At 43.4% G+C, this 16066-nt stretch overlaps 2 long non-coding RNA genes across 32 annotated transcripts in view; one reads left to right on the top strand and one right to left on the bottom strand.

The window, feature by feature from the left end:
• The window catches only part of LOC111560786, a 38825-nt gene extending 29540 nt beyond the window's left edge, over positions 1-9285 (bottom strand). The window contains exon 1 of the long non-coding RNA XR_002742818.2: positions 9181-9285. This is a non-coding gene — a long non-coding RNA (uncharacterized LOC111560786). The remainder of the gene's footprint in view (positions 1-9180) is intronic.
• The window catches only part of LOC102902604, a 122411-nt gene that overhangs the window by 62288 nt on the left and 44057 nt on the right, over positions 1-16066 (top strand). For 2 of the 31 annotated variants that reach the window (XR_006598929.1, XR_006598911.1), the window contains exons 8-9: positions 7415-7550; positions 9693-9841. The exons of 25 other annotated variants lie outside the window; for them this stretch is intronic. This is a non-coding gene — a long non-coding RNA (uncharacterized LOC102902604). Of the gene's footprint in view, positions 1-7414; positions 7551-9692; positions 9842-12644; positions 12786-16066 lie in introns of all 31 variants that reach the window. 4 more of the 31 variants (XR_006598909.1, XR_006598913.1, XR_006598915.1 and 1 more) reach the window with 4 other exon arrangements.

The raw sequence follows: 16066 nt of genomic DNA, 5'->3' as shown, positions 1-16066 counted from the left end.
TATGTAACAGAAGACTCTCTCTCAGACATCAGTTTTACAACCTGACAAATCTAAAAATGCACATCCAGGTCAGTACGAAAAACATTAGTGAGATCTTTTTGCTATAAAAAAAATGACTTTCTAGAGACTCAGATCGGGTTCGTATTAAAGAGGACAGGGATGCATTTATTCAGACAACACAAGCCCAGAAAACGTTTGGGGTAGTACAAACTGGCTTATTGATGAGTGACCGGGAATTAGACTATAGAATCGGAACCATAATTAACATCTGGAGAAGTATAAAACCATAAACCATTTTAGACCAAGGTAGATTTGTTTTGTTCTCTTCTGTTTTTCCTTCTTTCCTATTTCTATCATGCCAGTTGGAACACTTCTCCCCCCCCTCCCACCTTTACTCTTGAGACCCTCATGAATGAAATGAAAGCAAATATTAAAAGACTATAGAGGAACAACACAAGTGGCTTTGGAAATGGACCAGCTACAAGTGGTTGTATTCATTGGCTTGCTGGTCAATACCTCCGTCAGCTGGTGCATGTAGGAAGCTAAGGAATGCTTTCTTGTCGACTTGGGAGATCAAAGTTTTGGATCTTGAAAAGACAAGACGTTTGGAGTGGGGGAGGGTGCGACACATTTAAAAATGGCCACTACATTGTAGGGCTGCCTTCGGCCACCCAAGAGGAGAAATCGAGTTGGTGTTCCACCACCGATTCATGGAGCTGAAGGGATACATTACGGTCAGCTGACCACCGGAGCTGGGGGAGGGGCGGGGCACAACGTCGCCCCGGGGCACTTTGCTACAGTGCCCTGGGGGTCTTTACTGATCCTGAGCGCCAGCCACCTCATCCACCCCAGAGCGGTCCAGTAGCTAGATGGCTCTTGAATATCACAAGCTGGCTTGAGCAATTCGGTTTTTTTCCTCTTTAGTAGAAAGTCTTTTGCCTTGGGAGGTGAGCCCACAGGGAGGGGTTACTTAGCTCGAGCCTCAAAATGCACACACTGCATCTTTAAGAACTAGTTTACTTGTGAATCAGTAAACGTACTAGACAAAGCGGCCATTACTTATGCATTCCTGCAGACCCTGCAAGGTGAAAATAATAGAATAAACATCATATACTTCATTATGATATCGGTTTACACTTCCAGGACACACAAAAAGAGGCCATTTCATCAAGCTAATTGCCTGAAAGTAAAAGAGAGAGAGAACTTTAGCTATTAGTCTATTATGGGGCTTTTTTCTTAATCACAAATAGGGGCCGTGTGTCCCTGGGGGGATGTGTATTCTAATTTACAATTGAACTACAGATCAGAGCAATCAATCTTGGGTAGCACTTTTACAGTGTAATTGCTACAACAATAACAAATACAAAAAAAAAAAAAAAAAGAAGAAGAAGAAGAAGGAGAAGAAGACGAAGAAGGCCTAGTTGAGCTTCAGCTTGAGGTGGAGATATTTCCAGGCACTAGCTCAGGGTGGGAGGCAGAAAAGAACCACAGCAAACATGAATATGCAATGAGGGCTCATTAGCGGCCTAGTGTTGCCATGACGAATGGCATTATCCCCGGCCTGGTGCTGCCTAAACATGAATTTTATAACGACCCATTTATCATGACTTGTCATGAGCTTCTGTACTGTACTTTCTTCCAGCTCACACACCTTTCCCTATTATGACGGTAAAATCTTTCCCTTTCCTATTATTGTTTCCTTTTGTATTGACTCCTGGCTCTCCGAAGCGAGCACTCGACTACAGCAACATGCTAATGGGTGATTTGTGACTTCAAAAAGGCGAAGAAACCAAAACGCGATCGGTCATCCCCCTGCCCGCCCAGGGGTCATATAATTGAGCACAAAGTTAGACTAAACTTTTCAAGACATTTCTTAATATGGGAGCTTTTGTTTTAGGGGAGCATTCTGACACCGCAGATACATTACGAATTTTAAATGAACTGCATCGCCTTCCCTTCATTAGTTTCATTCCCATTTGTTTGTTTGTTTTGTTTTGTTTTGTTTTATCCTGTGGAAAGCTTTCGATATCTTAAAAGTAGAATTCAAAATTAGAGGTATTTTCCAAAGATCTTGGAGCTATGACAAAAAGGTCTAAGATTGAAATGTTGGAAAGGTGTTTTAGTGCTTAGCATTTTACAGGGGTGTGAGCTGATTTCTCACTTAGACACGCTCTTACATTGTGGGGAGGAAGGTTGGCGTGTTTTTCCATGACAACTTTCCAGGACATACGTTTTATTAACAGTAAAAGACAAAACAAAACATGGAAGCAATGTTCCTTGATAGAAACCGTGAGGTCTGTCTCAATATTCGGCAGGACGCGAAACTGCCATATGCAAAGGCTGGAGTCTTTGCCATTGGCCAAGAGGGTGTGTGAGCTGCCTCAAAGTTAAGGCCAACAGTTCGTCAAGGTTATGGTTCCCGATTGGCAGAAGTGCCCTAATTGTAATACAGACCCAGCCAGTGGGATCTATGAATAATCTATTTAGTGACCATAAAGAGAGTAGTACTAAAACGATTTCTCAGTTCAACCAGGTGAAGTTCAGGAAGGACACAGGAACGCAGGGGAGGAGAATCTGGTGTTGTTTTGCACACCCAGGGGTTATGGTCATTCCTGTGTCCAATTTGTAAACAGTAAATTGCTGGCCAGATCTTTTTTTTTTTTTAAATTAATTTATTTATTTGAGAGCGAGAGAGAGAGCTCTAGCACGCGCGCGCACACAAGTGGGGGAGGGGCAGAGAGAAGGAGAGTCCGAATCCCCAACAGGTTCCATGCCATCAGTGCAGAGCCCGATGAGGGGCTCGAACTCAAGAACTGTGAGATCTGACCTGAGCTGAGATCAAGAGGTGGATGTTTAACCGACTGAGCCACCCAAGCACGCCCCTAGCTGGCCAGGTCTTTTTTGAGTGTGGCTGTCTCTCTTGTGCCCCTGGATTCCACATTAACAGTCACGATACTTTTATGTAATAATATTTAAACAATAATATGTAAACTTCATGGTAAAATATTTTATTAAAAAAATTTTTTTTAATGTTTTATTTATTTTTGAGACAGAGAGAGACAGAGTATGAACGGGGGAGGGTCAGAGAGAGAGGGAGACACAGAATCCGAAACAGGCTCCAGGCTCTGAGCCGTCAGCGCAGAGCCCGATGCGGGCTCGAACTCACGGACCGTGAGATCGTGACCTGAGCCGAAGCCGGACGCTTAACCGACTGAGCCACCCAGGCGCCCCTGGTAAAATATTTTAAATGTTGATGATCATGTGCATTTGCAGTTGTGGTTCCAGAGTTCTTTCATGAGATCCTCAGCTTTATTGGGGGCAGGGTTATTATTTCCGTTCTAAAGAGGTAAAAATCGAGGCTCAGAGCTTAAGTGACAAACTCAGGGTCACACAGAACACAAAGGTGCTGAGGCTCACCAAGGCTTTACCTTGCTAGTGCTTCTCTAACCCAAAGTCACCAGAGCAGAAATTGTTCCCAATGTGTCATCTCTTATGGGACCTGGCAGCAAGGGAGTGAGTTTGGGGAAGGAGCCCGTTGAAAAGATGGCCGCCATTTGCACTTGAGAGCTGGTTATTCCCAACGACTTACCAGAATCGAAGTTAGCACGCACATGTCAATTAAAATTCCATCCATTTAAGCTGTATTATTTTTCATCATTAAAAAATGCAGATAGGGGCACCTGGGTGGTGCAGTCGGTTAAGCGACCGACTTCAGCCAGGTCACGATCTCGCGGTCCGGGAGTTCGAGCCCTGAGTCAGGCTCTGTCTGGGCTGATGGCTCAGAGCCTGGAGCCTGTTTCCGATTCTGTGTCTCCCTCTCTCTCTGCCCCTCCCCCGTTCATGCTCTGTCTCTCTCTGTCCCAAAAATAAATAAATGTTGAAAAAAAAATTAAAAAAAAATGCAGACAGGAAACGTTCTTCAACCTAAAGACTTGGGCACCGTTCTGGCTGGTGTTCCTGTATTTTGAGTCCGTTGAGGACTCAGTATTTTCTGAAGAAAATATCTTTGTGTTTTCCCCTGTGAATGAATTAAACAGGACTGTTAGACATGATTTGGTGGGGAAGGGCCTCAAATATTGGCAAATGATATTAAAGAACGTTGTGATTATGACTGAGCAGATTAAGACCGTGTCTATACGACAGCAAACATCTGGAGCTTTAAAAACATCTGGGTTTTTGACTCTTATTTCCCAGGTGTTATCTGGTGGTTGGCATCATGGACAGAAAGGGGGAAAAAAGAATTTAATGCTCTTACTGCTGAATTAGACACAATTTTTATATTTAGTTAATCTGCAAATATTAACTAATTATTCTATTTAACATAACACTTAATGGAGAAAATTTTTCCACCAGGCCAGTAAATACCGAGAGAAAGATGTAATTAGGTGATTTAAGAAAAAACTTAGCTTGAGGCATGTTTCAATCTTGGTCATAGTTTATCGACAGCAGTTTCCTTGGGCCAAAATCTTTTTAGGTCTTTGGACACTCTTTTTTTTTTCCTTTTTTCTTTCAGGGAGTCGAGTCTCCATGTATTATGAGGATCTGTGAATTTACAATGTGTTTTGACAATAGTAAAGTTTTGTAAACACTTAATAACATGTGAGATACATCTAGTAACAGACATTTTCTTTGCCAAGCGAATGATCTGGCCTGATAAAATCAGTGTAAACCCACTCTCCACCCGGCCTCCTGACATGCCCAAAGCTGAACCCCCAAGAGGAATGGAATGAAAACAGGTCTTTGGGGGCAGCTGGATGGCTCAGTCAGTTAAGCGTCTGCCTCTTGATTTTGGCTCGGGTCGTGATCTCACGGTTTGTGGAATCAAGTCTGGTCAGGCTCTGTCCTGGCAGCGTGGAGCCTGCGTGAGATTCTCTTTCTCTCCCTCTCCCTCTCTCTCTCTCTCTCTCTCTCTCTGCCCCTCCCCCGCTTGTGCTCGCTCTCTCCCTCTCTCTCAAAATAAATAAATAAACTTAAACAAAAAACCAAACAACTCCTAAAACAGGTCTTCAAAGACTTGACTGCAGTGAAAAGCACCTCATGTGACTGACCTTTTTGGTGATCTCATCTCAAAAAAGTTATGATTATTGAGCATTTCCTCTGTAGCTTATTCTCAATCCAATCAGTTCTAATGAAAATAATCTGCTGGCTTTTTATATTCTCAAGTTTTCGAAATGATTAGCACTTCCTTGAGATAGGCCATTAATTGGACACACAACCCAGATAAAAAGGCTGAAACCCGGGGAGCATATAAAAAAACATAAGGCTGTTGCAATTTAAGTGCCTTCAAAAGATCTAATTTGATTTTTAAAAGCAATTCTGCAGATGTGAAAATTAAAGGCACGCAGAAACAAGATATGTTTTAATGAATGTGTAGGTAAGAAACATTTAGAGGTTTCAGTGGCCTTCCTCTGAATTTTTATTTTTTTTTAATTTAGCGGTTAGGTTGGAAAGACTGAGCCTGCAACATAATAGAAACTGCTGAATTTTATGGGTTGCTGTTTCTTTATTGAACTGCCCTGTTTTTCTTGCCCACCGTATTTCTGGAACAACTTGGTATTTCCGGGTGCAGATTTTCAATCCTAGTACCCATCAATCAGATTTCAAATTCTAATAAAGTGAAAGGGTCCCTCCGTTTGGTTTGTCTTGGCTGCCCCCCCCCCCACCATGAGCAAATTGTATGCTGATTCCTATTAAAAAAAAAAAGGAAGAAGAAAGAAAAGTGGTGGCGGGGGTGAGGGGGAACCTTCTCGTGGCTCTAATGACATCTTCAGTCATTAATGAGTTAATAAAAATCTCAAAGTCATCTGGGGCTAGATAAGGAGGAAGAAAGAGAAGTATTGTACTATAATGACAGGCTCCCTGACTGCCCTCGGAGATGTCATGGGTCAGTCATGTTAAGAATGTGTGCGTCCAATCATCTGCGGATTTTTATCAGCAAGCCTTCCAGCAGGAACTGACAAGGGCCAGTTTGGGAGTCACAATGAATAAACAATGACTTTTTGGATTGTTGGGGGCTGTGTAATAGAGTGAGGGGTTTATAGGTACTCAAACATGGTGACATTAGCAATCAATATACCAATTACTGGACGAGTTATTGGATGAGGCATCCCCGGGTCCTCAGCCTTCCTGCGCTTTGAAGAGGCCTGGGGCAGGCCTCATCTCCTGGGAGCTTGTTGGAAATGCAGATTCTTAGGGCCCCCTCCAAGCTTACCAAAGCAGGAGCTCTGGGCGCGGGGCCTCGGAGGTCTGTGCTCCCAACACGGCCTCTGGGGGACCCCGAGGCACCTTACGGGTTTGGGAATCGAAGTACAACTTCGAGCCAAAGATCCTCACCAGGGCTCATGCTGTCCTCTGTCACCCCTGATGCACCACATGATGCCTTTGTTACTCAAACGAGGTAAGAGGCAGAAGTGTGCAAATAAATGATTTCCTTAAAAAATTAAATGAAGGTAAATCCCGGCTTATCTCTAGAATTACGTCACTCTCCTACGCTCGCACAGGTTTTCTTGAACGATCTTGATGCATGAGTGACTTTGATTCTAGAAACGGAAGAAGAAACATGGCTTTTGAAATCTATTATTTGCAATAGAGAGGAGGGGCGCCCGGCTGGCTCAGTCGGTTAAGCATCTGACTTCGGCTCAGGTCACGATCTCACGGTTCGTGAGTTCGAGCCCCTCGTTGGGCTCCTTGCTGACAGCTTGGAGCCTGGAGCCTGTTTCAGATTCTGTGTCTCCCTCTCTCTCTGTGCCCCTCCCCCGCTTGCACTCTGTCTGTCTCTCTCTCTCTCAAAAATGAATAAATGTTAGAAAAATGTTTAAAAAAATAAAATAGAAAGGAGAAGTGACTTTGTGAATAATCCTCATAGGCCAAAAATAATCCGTAAGAAAAAAAAATCAATGTATGTGGAATATTCACTTACAAATGGAAATAATACTCATCTGGGCATTCAATGCCATTCTCTTATTTTTGAGAGAGAGAGAGAGAGAGAGAGAGAGAGAGCAGGGGAGGGGTAGAGAGAGAGAGAGAATCCCGGGCACCAATGGTGCCGAGCCCGACGTGGGACTCGAACCCACTAGCCGTGAGATCGTGACCTGAGCTGAAAGCAAGAGTTGGACACTTAACCGGCCGAACCACTCAGACACCCCTGGAGTATTTCTCTTATCTTGGCTGAGAATCTTACAGAAGGGGCAGCCCAGAGCTTGCTGAACTTTCAAAAGAGGGGGGCTAGTCAGCCAGACAGGCAGTAGGTTTAAATATCTTACCCTGAGTATGTTTCACAGAACAGTTCTGACGTTCGAAACATTAATACAAAAAGAAGTCCCGGTCAAGCGAAAAACTCTAGGTTAAACTGAGTCAAACGGGATGGTTTGCAGCAGAGGCCTCTAACACGTGACCATGCACTGTAATTCTCCAGGACAGCGTTGCCCAATGGATTTGATCGACAAAACCCTTTCGCGAAGGATAATCTTAGAGAATTAGCGCTTCAAGGAGTAAACTTTCGGAAGCACGGATTCAAATGTTTTAAGATGGCAAACACCTGTGGGCACAAGGTAGTTATTCTCTGTGTTGTACAATAATGGACCGCTTTCTTTGTTATGATTTATTAAACCCTCTGTGTCTGACATCAACATTAATTACGCGGTGGCTTAAAGCCAACGAGAAAGTTCACGTAACCATCACCAAAGAGTTAAATAAGTTGTCCAGCTGTTGATGGTCAGGTTAAATTATCCCTGGATTTTTGGCATATCTCCCAGAACAGGTACTAATTTAAAAAGAGAGAGAGAGAGACAGACAGAGAGAGAGAGAGAAAAAAAAAAATCTGGATTTTACTGGTGAGATTCCATTGCGTTTTCACAAATGAGAGCTAATTCCATTGCTACTCCCCGTATGTACCCCAGAAACTCCACACGAAAGGAGATGTGAACCTCGCCTGATCCTGGCGAGCCCTTCTGGTCCCCTTGGACAGTATTGCCCTGATAGTTTCCACCTCCCTGGGTTCCACATGGCTGTGGCTATGGGTCCACCTTGGTTTCCACACTGGCTCTTCCTGAAGGTGATAGGTGGTTGGGGAAAGGGCACTAACAGAGGTCAGCCCAGTGGAGATCTTAAGCACATCCTTGGTTGTAAACCTTCCTCTCTTGAAGTTCTTACAGAGCTGCCTGTTCATGCCAAATGTTAATTCTTGCCGGGGACGTAATGTCTAATAAATGTTATGAAAGAATATCATTTTTCCCGTAGAAGTGAAGGTGCTTTGAAGGGCAGGTTAAGAATGGGATTCGTTTCCCAAGTAACATCTGCGGGTCACGTGCTGGCCTATAAATTACTTCTTTGCTAAAGCCCCACCCCCCCGCCTCGATTGTTACACCAGCCTTGGAAGCAATTCTCACACGGAAGGAAGAATGGGACTTTACCGGCATTTGCAACATGTGCAAAGATGAGAAGTAAACAAACAAAAACCCTAAACGTAAGACAGCCCCACCACCCGTGCTAATATTTGTCGTCTTTTTTTTTTTACACGGTCCTGCAAGTCCGCGCAAGACTCGGAACTCATTAGGAGATGTCTCTGAATGAAAAACAATGGGGCAAATTCAGCTTTGGGAGGTCTCAAAGCCCTTATTTTCATCTCCTTTGTAAATATATCCCTGTTGACACCACATGTGTTTCCCAGCTTGGGAGACGCAAAGGCCTTTGCTGGAGAGGTTTCACTCCACACCCTGGCAGGAAAAAGCAGGGGTTCAGCGTAGTTAACTGAGGTTTACCCACCAACTTGTCTGGTTTGTTACGGGGTGGAATATTTCTCCCCTTTCTATTCTTTGAAATGGTTTGAATTAAAATAGCTTACTCAAGGTCACTGGAGGCATATGGTCCTGCTCAAAACTTTAAACAAAACATTAGTTTTTACAACCTTTTGTAATTTGGTATTGTATACAACATGGTTATATGCAGAGATTCTGTAATCTTTTCAGCGGTGACAGAAATATGAGAAGCAAATTTATAAGCCATTTAGTGAAGCATTTAATCAATTTCATGCATAGGAAATAACTCTGATTGCTTTGCTTTATCAATCTTTCTCTCCGGGAGACCTGCAGTCAATGCGATCTCCAGACACTGGCTGGGGGGTGGAGGGGGTGGGCGTGGGGGGAGCAGAGAGCAGGGATGGGGTGGGGAGTGTGCACAAACCTTTCGATGCACTTGAGATATCAGGGACTTCTGAAGTCTAACAGGGCTGCCACAGCATCTCTGAACCTTCTGGAGGCTGTTAATGTATTTCAGAAAGAAAGTACGGGGTCTAATGTTTAGAAGAAGTTTTTCGAGGACTTTTACTACAGAGTTACTCATTAAACACCCTTTCTCAGAGTGACTCTCATGTGCCCGGGGTGGCAGACTGTGTCCAGCTTTAGGCTCAAAGAAATGTCCGGTGGTTATTACTTCCAAACACACGAAAACTAAAACAACTTACACTAAAGCTTACTTCTGAATCAAGGAGTTAAAGTTATGCCCCGAATAACTGAAAAACCCATCACTGTGGTCTCTTACAAGCAGAGATAGCTTAGCATTTTCCAGATTATTTGAATGGTCTTTTAGGGTTCGTGGTGGGATTCTCTTCTGAATTGCTTAAAAGATTAATCCAGCTCTTGGCTACATGGTGGGTTAATGTTTTCTTTTCTGTCATGTGCTTGAATCCCTCTTAGAACACTTTACCCCAAACACCATCAGGTTCTTAAGTGAAAAAAAAAATCCTGAGGGAGCAGACGACGATGTTGCAGCAATCACTATCTGCTAAACTATATTAAAGTTGCATCAGCTCTACTTGTCCTCAAAGATTGGAAGTCATAGAAAGGTACCGTAGACATAGTTTCTAATTTAGAAAATAATTTGCTTCCACTTATTTCTGAACCTAGAGAAATATTCCAGTGAATACATTCCAATCGAGATTATTTAGTTCTGATTTTAAATCAGCTCCGTGCATGGATCTCATTTCCGGGAAGACAGGTGTTTCACATCCCCTTGTAAATGTGACATGCACAGGGATGTCTCTGCATTGGCAATGCAGTGGCGTGCCATTGGTATTTATTTTGCCGTGTTATTGAAGCTGTGGGGACCACACGATTACATTGAACAGAGTTGCCTTGGTAATCCTGGATGAAATTGGTAGCTCTAAAGGAGATTGGCCGGTGGAGGTTTGCATGTCTATTGTTTATCTATCTATCTACCTATCATCTATCTATCTATCTATCTATCTATCATCTATCTATCTACCTATCATCTATCACCTATCTATTTCTATCTATTTCTATCTATCTATCTATCTATCTATCTATTATCTATCTATCTATCTTTCCATTGCTAGTCAACCCTTAACTCTTGGATTAAACCAGTGCTTCGCTGACTTTATTTTTTTTTAATTTTTAAAAATTTATTTATTTTGAGAGAGAGAGAGAGGGACAGGATGGGCAGAGAGAGAGGGAGAGAGAGATAATCCCAAGCAGGCTCCGCACTGTCAGCACAGAGCCCGATGTGGGGCTCTATCCCACAAACCACGCGATCATGACCTGAGCTGAAATCTAGCGTTGGACACTTCATCGACTGAGCCCCCCAGGTGTCCCCTCCTTCACTTCAAAAAGGAAAAAAAGAGGCATCATTTTAGAGGAAAGATGTCTTTGGCATAAGAGCAGATATTTGGTGGGGAAAAAAAAGCGCAATTCCTCTGGGCCAAGGTATTTAACATTTTTAAACGAATTTTGAAGCTCAAAGCGATTGCCATACACTTACTGTCCGTGTAAATATTAGAGTTTAGAGCTTAAGGCTAACGCTCTCCCTGCCACTACCTGCAACCTGAGTCGTTTTCTCCAACTCTCTTGATGGGACCTATGTTAGCAAAGGCTTGCTTTTGTCTTTCCAGCCAGAGAAGCCCTAAAGCGTGTGTCATAGTCGGCAACGTCTCACTGTACACTTGCTATTTTCACTCATCAGTGTCTTGGAGGTTTGGGCGTTGTGAGGAGAAAGAGATATACATCATTCTTTCCAAGTGCTTCAGGAATTTCCCAGGGTACGAATATACCAATGCCCATCAACGCTCATTGAGTTATTCCCATACGCTGCCCACATATCCTTCTACTGTGTTACACTGAATATGCTTGGACATACTTCCTTATGTACTCAAGTATTTCCCATATGCTTCCATGCGTAACACTCCTAATGCTCATATGCTGTCAGTATTTTCTGAGCATGGGCACCTAACGTGGAATTGCTGGGGATGTATATTTTATTTTCCGACCCCTACTGCCAAACTACCTAGCAATTCTAAATGAAAGTCCTCCTAGAATCTCCGATTCCACTCAATTCTACTCAAGCCTGCATGCCACTTGGTCACTCTCGTTCTTTGTTTAAAAATGTTGTCTTTGGGGCGCCTGGGTGGCTCCGTCGGTTAAGCGTCCAACTTCAGCTCGGGTCACGATCTCGCGGTCCATGAGTTCGAGCCCGGCGTCCGGCTCTGGGCTGATGGCTCGGAGCCTGGAGCCTGTTTCCGATTCTGTGTCTCCCTCTCTCTCTGCCCCTCCCCCGTTCATGCTCTGTCTCTCTCTGTCTCAAAAATAAATAAAACGTTAAAAAAAATTAAAAAAAAAATGTTGCCTTTGCTTCTTCAAGAAGATGGAGACCATCTAAAGAGCCTTCTCACCGAGTTGTCCTCGTGCCAGGGCAAGCTGGGCGGGGCAGCCCAGTCACCTGCCACATGTCTAGAAATTGGGCTTTTCAGGCCCACTGAGGTGGCCGGCTAGTCAGGGATTGTGCAGCATAGGTCCCAGCACCAGACCAAACTGAACCCACTACGAATCCTTTTCAAATGGGTTCGGAAAGTCAATCACATGTTTCTATTTCAACCATGACATTGATGCCCAAATCAAACAATTGTTTCGGATAATTCATACTTAAGGCCTGCAGGTGTTTAGCGTTTGAGGAGACAGCCTTGCGACAAAGGTGGTGTTTGCTCAGGACTTACGGCCTGGGAGGGACATTGTTCTGGAACAAGCTGCCAAGAACAACTTTCCTTGTCCCCTTCACTCAGTGAATTTCTGTTCCTCTCTGCAGTACCTCATGCCCATGTTCTCCTCTCCGTCTTCATCACTGCCTCTTCAGACCCTCCCCATCCCCACCAGCTCTTTAAACAATATGGTAGGTCTGTATTTACCCCAGCACACCCTCCTTTTTTCCATGCATTGCATCCGTTAAATCCATGAAACACAAATCTCGTTCAGATTAGTTCTTGTTTACAATATTTTCTTTTCTTTATATAGTTTTTAATGTTTATTTGTTTTTGATGGGGGGGAGGGGCAGAGAGAGAGGGAGGCACAGAATCGGAAGCAGGCTCCAGGCTCTGAGCCGTCAGCGCAGAGCCCGACGCGGGGTTCCAACTCAGGAAAGGCGAGATCGTGACTTAGGCTGAAGTTGGACGCTTAGCCGACTGAGCCACCCAGGTGCCCTTATAATATTTGCTTATTATTCAGACTCCTTATTCTACTGCTCAAGGTCCTCCATGATTTGTCCCCAGATCAGTCTTTTAAAAGGTATTTTCTCCTCCTTTCTCTATCTTCAGCTTAGCAAAACAGAATGATCACGATTCCTTCAATCTTGCTCCCTTCCAGCTCTTCCCCTGACCTGGAATGCCATTCCCTGAACTCCAGAGGAGACCTTGTCCTCAAAGTGGGGGACTCGACGTGGCTTGTGCCACCTTCCTCGTGTTCCACCAAAACCAGTGTCACCATTATCTGGGGAGACAGCCACAGGTATTAGCACAAGGAAGGGAAAACAGAAATTGGATGTTGGGTTAGTGCTGCATAAAATGGCTGGACTGAGTATAATCTCAACAAAGGTTAAGCAGATTCTAAGTGATGGATGGCAATGTGTTTTCTCTCTCTCTCTCTCTCTCTCTCTCTCTTTTTTTTTTTATAAGTTCATTTACTTTGAGAGAGAGGGCAGAGCCCAACGCGGGGCTCCAGACCACGAACTGTGAGATCGCGACCTGAGCCGAAATTAAGAGTCGGACGGTCAACTGACTGAGCCGCCCGGGTGCCCCTATGTGTTTTCAATTCTACAGGCTACAGCAGAAAGTGAGAATGTAATGAAATTACAGCTGTATGAAAATGTTAGGCTACAGCAAGTTTCTATTCAGTGCTACCCTAGTGTAAGCATCTAATCAGGAAATGGGCTCCTATGTAACGCAGTGAAACTTACCCAATGGATATGAATAACATGTTTAGTCTATATTATATATAGTAATTCACGGACGAAAATGATACTTTGGGGTCGCTTAGTAGAACATATACTTTCGGTTGATTTTTAAGGTAAAGAGCATTGATTTTATATCATTTTCTTCATACTTTTCTTCCTCTTCCCCCCCATCTAACTAATGGTATATATGCTTAGGAGTAGCCTAATGGAAGTTAGCAACGTAAATCCTGGCCACAGACCAACTTTTCTTTTCTTTAAAGATAATTGGCAATTATTGGGATTGGGTCTCTAAAAACTAGCTGTTGAAACTTATTTCTAATAATGAAAAATTAGAAGCCAACTGTATGTCCAAGAGTAGTAGACTGGTGACATACACATAGCAGGTCAATACTGAAATTGCTGTGAAGGCCGTAACAATATTGAAAACTCTTTTTGACATACCCTTAAGGAAAGTGAAATGGCAAACCCATATGGGAACCTAACTCTAGATGCAGATGGCCCATGAACTTGCCAGCGTGGTAGAATTGCAAGTAATTTTATTTCTTTAACAATTTATTTTCTATAATGAAATACTGAGTGGATATCAAAATCCAAGCATTGCTGTATTGCTCCCAGCTGAGTGGGGCCCCCCTGGGCTGGAGGAAGAGGATTCCTTCCTCTGTTGTCCCAGAATGGCGGTGGGAGGGCTTTCTCCTAAGTAGGGCAGAGGACGCGTTGCCCTTACAAACAAGGAGAAACTGTACCAATTCTCCTTAAGGAGACTGGTTTAAACAAACACTTGTAAGAGGAACCTGATGCTTCAGCACAAGGGTAGGATTCGTCATATCTTCCCCAGCTACTATAAACACACCCTTGTCTCCTGATCTTGATGGATTGATTATCTTGTGGGGTGGGGGGCAAAGAAAACTAGCAGATGGGATTGCCAGAGTGCCTGACTAGTCTTCAAGGAACTGTAGAAAATGGGAGATTTACTGGAAATTGAGAGATCTGCAAGTGGTGATTTACTTTCCAAAATATTTCACAGGTGACTTTGGGAAATGCTTGAAACACTCGATAGCCCATGAATTAGATGCGGAGTTTCGACAGGATTTAGGAGAAAATCTTAATTGGATGTTTGGTAATTTTTTTTATCAGAGGGTGATGGAGATTTAGAACGTCAGGCTGGGAAGGGAGTTGGGGATAGAAGCAGAGATCATGTGGGTCCCACATGGGTTCACTGAGAACACTCTATGTCAAGCTGACTTATTTTTTCTGATAAGGTGAATACATAGCAGGCAAGGGATGTTATAGACCAGTACTCTTCAAACTGTGATGTGTAAGGGCACCTGGGTGGCTCAGTTAGTTAAGCGTCTGACTTCGGCTCAGGTCATGACCTCGAAGTTCATGAGTTCGAGCCCCGCATCGGGCTGTGTTGACAACAGAGAGCCCGCTTTGGATTTTCTGTCTCCCTCCCCTTCTGCCTCTCTCTCTCTCTCTCTCTTAAAATAAATAAATCGACTTAAAAAAAACCCTGTAATGTGTAGAGGAAGTCGCTTAAGGATTTTGGTAAGATGCATATTCTGAATCAGAATGCCCAAGATTCCTCATTCCTAAAAGGCTGCTGGCCCAGGGACCATACATACTCTGAGTAGCAAGACTCTAGACCGTGGGCTCCAAATATGGCTTGTTAAAAACGAGATTCCTATGCTGTAGGTCCAAAGTTGCTAATTCATTAAGCCCGAGACTGCAATTTTTCAATTATGATGTTCTGTCCTAAGAAACAACAGCTTTTGACACTGCCTAGCAAGTTACAATATCGTTACAGCTTTGATTACAGCCAATGAGGTATATTTCTAACTGGTTAGACTATTACTCAGTCTTTGATGAAATGAATTACGTCTACCTCTGTACAACTTCTTTCTCTTGTACGTACTTCTATTACTGCAAAATTCATCTTTTAGTTTTGAGGGATTCAGCTTCTCCTATACATGCCCTCCTTCTTGCCGACCCTTAATGGACTTTGTATGCCGTTACTTCTCTCTGAACCGAGTCGGGCGTTGACTTGTGCTGTGTCCCTGAGCTTCAGGCGCCCATGTGGCCAATGGCCATGGTAATACTTTCTCTATCTACTTTGACGAGGACCAAATCAGAAGAAGCCTGAAAGAGTATCCAGAGCTTGATGTTACAAATCAGGAATCTTGGGTTGTAGGCTGTTCTCTGTCAGATCTGATGTGACCTCAGGCAGCCACCTGACTTTGTGTCACCAAGAGTGAGAAAGTTGTAGAAAGTATGCAGTGCTAAAAAACCGTTTTTTTTTTATTGTTCATGGTCAGAAAATATATTTTTTTTAATTGGCAAAATTAACACTCCAAATTAATCGAGCAGCATTGAATTAGTATCATTAATATTTCCGTGACTTCTCTCCATTGGCTGTGTTTTTTGGTGAATGCCTACAAGAGGAATCCAATAGATAAGCATCGTTTTCACCTGACACATAGGCTAGATTCCCCCTCTGCAAGATTCTAGCTGGGGACCGTATTTTTTGGCCCAAGTTGCCACCATAGTATGTAGAGATCACTCTCTTTCATGTTGTGTAAGCCCACTGTGACAGCACAGGGCCAATGGCACCCTCCATTTGTGCTTGACCTAGAGTTCCCGTTTTCAATCCCTCTTTGGCTTTGGCCAGAAAAAGAAGTCAATGATTATGTGTTAACTTCGTTGCCTCTAGGGCCACCTTCTCCCACTGGTCTGTGAAATCAGCATTCCTGTGATGGTATCTCATTTATAACATTCTTTGCCTAAACATCAGTGGATTTCAGAGAGAAGAAACACAGACAACTAATTTTTTAAATTAAAA

The sequence above is a fragment of the Felis catus genome, chromosome B3, assembly GCF_018350175.1.
Source record: "Felis catus isolate Fca126 chromosome B3, F.catus_Fca126_mat1.0, whole genome shotgun sequence".
Classification (NCBI taxonomy): domain Eukaryota; kingdom Metazoa; phylum Chordata; class Mammalia; order Carnivora; family Felidae; genus Felis; species Felis catus.
The sequence above is the reverse complement of the archived record's forward strand: the minus strand, read 5'-3'. Positions and strand labels throughout refer to the sequence as shown.